We start from the raw sequence: 7089 nt of genomic DNA, 5'->3' as shown, positions 1-7089 counted from the left end.
GCTCCCACACAATCACCTTTCTACCATCAACAGTCTCATTGATAGACCTCATCTGACATGCAAGTCAGGATCCATCCAGTGTCCCAGGCTCACACATGGCTTCTCCTCATATGGGGGCATTACAACTTGAGCACCTTGGACCACTGGTGGTTACCAAGAGGGTGGGTCATTGAGCATATCTAACAGGTTTTTTCAAATTAAATTTCTTTAGAGGTGTATTTTAATTAATTATAAATACTTAAGTAAATGATGCATGATTTCAATGCTTGGGTTTTTTCAAATCATTTTTCTTCAGACCTTCACAAATCTAGCAAGCATGTTGATCATTCTCTTCTCCGTTATTATGTTTGTTGATGTGAAAATTGGCATGTTTGGACTAACATAAATTGTCATGTTTAGTGAAATGAAAAATATCATATCATAGATTAGCCATCATTGAAATTATAAATCTTTCACAAACACTTTGATGGGGTTTATGCTCCCTCTACAATGTGTGCTTGGAAAGATTTATAATTTCATCAAGGGCTAGTCTTCCATCACTCTAGCCACCATCAGCACCATCTTTGCATATCAAATAAATTGCATTTTAAGTAAATTGCATGTTAAAAGGTTTGGCATATCACTATTGCTACATACCCCTTTCACATCGTCTAGCACTCTACCGTTCACATAGAGGTAAACTAGCTTCTCTGATCTTTTCAATGTCAAGTGGTTTCTTGTGATGGAATGCACAAACTTAAAGTTACTCTAGTTTTGTTTGCTAGAGGAGTTGCTACAAGGTTGCAACAACACCTTCATGGCCAAGGCTTGCAAATGAGGCATGGATGCTCCACACTCTTCCCATCATCTCCATGCTAGCATAAGTTTTGCTAATTCTTTGATTCTTGGATAGGCAAACAATCCTTCTCTATTTCAAAAAGTTGAAAGTTCCCTAACAACAGAGCCATACTTTGTCCTATCCTCAAAGAAACATCCAAGAAGATCATGCCACAACTGCATTATCTGTACATCAATCTCTATGTGATATTCCCACCATTGCGGATCTGATATATGGGCGGCATAGTGCAAAGATTTGTGAGCTTGATTCGATCATTTTTGCACCATCTTTTGCAATGTGGTTCGTTTAGTCATGCTATATCCACCTTCATCGCCTAGCCTTGCATCTTCCTTTAAAACATCCCTCTCAGCAGTCCACCACGCCATATAAGCATTTCCCATGCTTTGCCCTTTCACATCCAAATGGATTGCAAACCAAATTGGCCTCATACATTAGGGGATTTTGGACTAAAAAAGGGCCTCATAAGGAGTGGATTAGAAAAATAAATTAAGAACTAATAAGGCCTACAAAGGGTCCCATCACCCCATATGGGGACAAAAAAGTACATCTCCCTAGGCCCTTGTTGGTCCCCAAAAGTGCACCTCCCTCTCTCAGTTGGAGGGCTCCCCCACTCTCAAAAAGTTAACTCTCTTTACAACCTTTAGATGGTCCACATTCCCAAAAAGTATCTCGTGGGTACACCCTAGCCCACAAATTTCAAAATTTTCAAAAGTGCCCAAAATGGCCCAAAACTCTTCAAAACCTTCCCCCAAACCATGCCTATGCACAGCCAAATCACTTTTCAACATCTAAATCCTACTCCTTCTCACCGTAAGCATCTCCCAATCCCACATTCATACTCGTATCATAAGCACTTTGCAACACCCAAATCCAATTTCTTCTCATCATTTTGTCCCAAACTTGCTTCCATGGATCCTATTATATCTTTCCATTGTCCCAAACTTGTTTCCATTGATTCTATTCTATTCTTTGAATTGATCCAAGGCCTTATTTCTAAATCCCTCTCATGGCTCCATTGGAAGATCGCACCAACAAGCCACAAAAAAGCACCTTGCGCATCGAAGTTACACTAGAGTATGCCACGACTCGTCAATGTGTTATGGCCACAAGGTTGTCGGCAAAGATACACTAGATCAATTACAACAACAAGGAACAAATAATGTTGACTTATGGAGTGTTGGTGGACGCTATCTAGTGGATCCTTTGAAAGGTGCTCCACCTTTATTTGAAAATGTGACGAGTTTGATTCAATACGTAGGATATGGTCTTCAAGGCTTACTAGGATATTGTAAATGCATCGGCCATTCCAATACTGAAGCACACTTTGCGAAGGTTCACTTGTTGAGAATGGAAGGAGAGACAAAGATACTTAGAGATACCATGCATAACCTCCAAGAACAACTAACCCAACAATAAAAAAAACTTGCTGACTCAGAAATTGCAAAAGAGAGGTCACAAGAGATAGTCACAAGATTAATATATGAGAAGAACAAATGAGAAGAACAAACTGTTAAAAAAGACTTGGTGTATTCAACAAGAGCTTGCTACATTGACTAGGAGATTAGAAAGGATAAAAATAACTCCTCTAGGTTACAAGCATAGGATCAAGCCCGTGCAACCAATGGAGAGCTTGGCATATGGTGGTGGAGCAAGGAAGCGGAGGGTGAAAGCTACAAGGTATGTATATTTGGACTATTTTGTAATTATGAAGCATTACTTACAAATGAGTCATTTATTTTTCTAATGTTATCAAGATTTTTGCAGAACTTTTCTGGAGGAGGTTATTGGAAGAAATTCCTCTGACAAACTTTGTGCCATAAAGAGTGTAGTTAAGAAGAAAGAATTCATTTCTATTCTTAGGGACCCCCGTTGGCATGCATTGCGACATGCAATATTACAAGAGGCTACAACTGATTTAGAGAATCTTGTAGATCCATCAGAATTTGTCCATGCATGTGATGCTACTAGCATTAGTCGAAAAGGGTACTTAGCTATGTATAATGTCTTTGTAAATGCACTTCGAGGTCAAGGCATTAAGAATCCTCTATTGCCGAGACTAGTATATGTTAGAAATGCAAGGAAAGAAACAAATTCTGCTGTTCAATATTTGTTGGGTACATTTATACACATCTCAGAAAGCATGACGTTGGGAGGCACAAACAAGACAAATTTCCAACATAGCAAAAGAAAGGAGAACCAACTACCAAAGGGGCAAAGCAAGGACCAAGAATCTTTGAGTACACAGAGCATAATAATGTTTTTTTGGATGTACGTAGGGTTCAAGCTGCAATGGTGGAGTTTTACAGCATGAAAGCATGGGGTAGGTTAAAATCATATCGTTTAGAGAGCTGCAATTTTTATTGAAATCTTTTCTAATCATGTAAATCTTTTAATCTTTTAGATTGTGAAGGAAACATAGTATTCGTCAAATTGGATGAGTGTGAGGTTGTAAAAGGCCACAAGTTGGAGAGGGTTAATTATACTTTAATGAATAAAGCCCTCGGACATGCCAAAGATAAGGAAATTAGGGGAGATTTTAGTGTGCAATCGGAAAAGCACATTTGGTGGCTTGCCGCATTTGAACTTCCTATAAAAAGACATACTCATTCTTGAAATAAGTATTTGATAGATCTCTAATTCCAAGTGTCAAAGATGCACAAATGAAAGGAGAGTTGCTTCAAGTTAAAGGGTTCAGATCATTTAAAGTTGAATGGCACATGGCAAGAGATCTTAAGACATTGAAGTGTATGTTTGGAATGGAATTGAGTGTAAATGTAACATATCCGTGTCTTTATTGTATGTACTCACAACAACTTCAAGGTAGTAACATAGGAATACATAGAGGGAAAGAGCAAATAAAAAGAGGAAAAGACTTTGGGAATGCTAAAGATGTAATGAATGACATCATCGATGATGATGCTAACAAATGGATGTATTGGAGCAATGGAGTAATGAGCTGCAATCAGGATGTTGCACCCAACAGAGATCAGAATGATAAAAATTGGGATCCAATTTTAAAAATTCCATTACAAAGAGTGTATTTCTATGGTTACATGTGGAGATGCAGCTCATTGATAAATTGTTGTACTTGCACATTGTATACGTATGGAACATGAAATCGGAGGAGAGAGCAGTATCATATATAGCAAGGGTTGAAGCTTTACTCTCGAGCATGGGACTACATGGGGGGAATTTAAAAGCCAATCAAAGACGCACAATTGTCAGGAAAATCAGGAAATATTCCAATAAAGTGTCCATGGGAGGCTCTAAGGCACAAAGGTTTTTGTCCAATCATGGAAAACATCGATTAAATCTGCATAGGAATTATTGGAAAAAATTATGTGATTGCACCACTAATTTGGAAGCTGATCCTCATGTTAGAATGTTTGGAAAGAATTTGATAATCTGGTAAAGATCTTGAGGAAGCTCTTCCATAGACAATGATGATGTACAACTATATAAAGTCATCATGAAAGAGTTCATTGAAGCCATGGTAGATGGATGGGGTGAATCACACATTACTCACTACATGGTGTGTTTGATCTTTGCTTTTTTCAAAATTTTAATTGCAATCAATTTATTCTTGTTTACCTCATGTGTTTTTTCTATGTATGCAGCACATTCTTTATGCTCGTGGTCCATGGTTTCTTCGCTAATATGGTTCCTTGAATGCTTGGAGTGCCCAAGGGATGGAAAAGTCTCATTATAGAGCTCGAGGTGCTTATTTCAAGAGTACGCGACATGGAGGGGGGATTAATGGAAGTGATGCTCTTCATGAGATGTTCGAGTGGTTCTATCATGGTATAGTCGGGTCCTCTTATGCAAGGAATAAAGCTTTGCAAATGGAGTTTGTCCAAGCAGTTCATCAAACTCAGATGAGTAAAAGAAGGCATTCATGGATATCTTTGCAAGCTTCCCAAAAACATAGAAGTTGGATAGCAACCAGAAGTCGTGTTGGAAAGCTTGGATTACTAAACCAAATGTACTTTGATGTTAACTTCAATATTTCTTGTGGACATTTGATTAATTGGCTCTTTTTTTTTTTTAACAAGCATTAAATTTTGTACTTGTGGACCCAACAAGGGCGGGCAATGATAAAAGGTTGGGGGAGCGACCTCATGGGAGTTCAAGGGGAATGTCAAAAACCCTTAAATAAGTTTTTTTCCCCAAAATAAACACCCCTCTTTACATAATTTTTTTCTAAAGTTGAATGAAAAAACCCAATGTTTTTATGAACTAAGTAATTTTTTTGAGAAATATCCCTTGTTTACAATGCACGTGGTACACTAAAATTTTGTGAGGTTAACCCCCGAGGGGGCAATGACAAATAGGGAGGAGGGAGTTAGGGTTGAGGGGGGGTAAAGCGAGAAAGGGGGGAGGGCTAACTAATAATGACGCAGAAAATAATGCACATTTGTGTATATTCCCCCATTGTGTATGTGAGAAAGTTGTGAGACTCCTTCCTTCTCTCCCACTCTCTTCACACATGCATCAATGTGCTAGAGCTCACCACCAGATTGAGTTTCTTGCCCACTGTCAAAGGTTGTCAATCACGTTTGATCCTATTGTCCGTCATCGTTATTCAGTCAAGCGCACGGGGAGAGAAATCAACTTGGTGATGAGCCTCTCGTAATTGAGCAAACCCTTCGGCACTAGGGAAGGAGAACTCAACTTGGAGATGAGCTCTAACACATTGAGAGAATCAGTGTGTTGGAGCTCACCACCAAATTGAGTTCCCTACCCACTATCAAAGGTTGTGCTTGATTGATCTCACCATCAAGCTGAGTTCTCTCTCCTAGTGCCTTGAAGAAAGTTGCTATGAACAAGGTTATGTTCAATTACAAGGTGCTCGTATGTCAGAAAGTGCTAATTGTGAGGTGATTGTATTGTCCCCTGCATACGAGGCACCAAGTCAAAAGTGTAATTAAGTGCTAACAAGGGCGAAAAGTGACACCAAGTCCTGCCACAACGGTGGAGTTAACAAGTGCTAAAACTATTTAAAGAAGTGTTAGAAAGACAAAGTGCTAGCATCTTTGGATGTAATCTCTTTTGTTAAATGTTTGCTTTGTATGTAATTCTTTTGTTTCAATTTTGATGTTCTACTATTATCGCTCAATGTAGTACCATTATCACAAAAACTATTTTTGTTGTTACTTTGGTAATGAAAGTGGCTCTAGAGAAGCACAAATGGCATTCGAATAATTAAAAAAAATCTCTTCTATTTGGTTTATTGGAAGTTGAACTATTGTAGTATACTGATAGCCCATGCTTGACATGGATGACGAGATATGTTCAAGCCCCAAACCTTTAGGTGTTGAGGCAAGTGGTGGTTCTAGATTAGCAAGAGCCACAGTCCCCATAGACCGGTAAAAGAAGTCTTTTTGGAGGTTCAATTTTTGCCTCCGTCTTCTCCGGCCCCATGACAGAATAGGATATATTCACCACCCTACATTTAATGCAAGAATTGACAACTTTTTTTGGACATGACTATGCAGCTTACATCCCAAAATTGGTGCTAAAATTGCATACCGGGAATCTCCATTTGCCGGGGGGTGTCCCCAGCGACCCCTTGGACTTGCTCTATTTGTCTAGTTGTGTCTCTCCACAAAAATCGGAGTAGGGCCTATTTTCCCCATCTAGTAAAACTATATGCATCAATATGTATGTATGTATGTATGTATGTATGCATGCATGCATGCATCCATGTATGTATGTACACACACACACATATGTATGTATGTATGTATGTATGTGTACTAAAACTACTAAAACTATATGCATCAAATAATGTTGTTGATAAATTTTTGGCATACCCCACCAAAATCAAGACCCCCATTGCAAAGAAAGGTAAGGAACACAAGTGCTTGTTCTTATGCTCATGAGACAACAAAATGCATGACATAGGCAACGAATGGGGTCTTACTTTTGATGTTTGTATGTATGTATGTATATATATATGTATGTACATACATACATACTTATATATGTGTGTGTGTGTGTGTGTGTGTGTGTGTGTGTGTGTGTGTGTATATATATATATGTACGTATGTATGTATGTATGTATGTATGTATGTATGTATATATGTATATGTATATGTTGATGCATATATGTATATATTGATGTATATATTGATGCATACAATTTTGATATATGGAGAAAATGGACATGAAAACCATCCAAATTGGTTCTTGTCGTTCGATTTGATATATGACATGATCCTATTTGGATTTGTAAGTCCAAAGATATGGGG

The sequence above is a fragment of the Dipteris shenzhenensis genome, chromosome 17 (genome assembly GCF_047967505.1).
Source record: "Dipteris shenzhenensis isolate YYH24624 ecotype China chromosome 17, Dip_SZ_1.0, whole genome shotgun sequence".
Taxonomy (NCBI): domain Eukaryota; kingdom Viridiplantae; phylum Streptophyta; class Polypodiopsida; order Gleicheniales; family Dipteridaceae; genus Dipteris; species Dipteris shenzhenensis.
Note: the sequence above shows the minus strand (reverse complement) of the source record.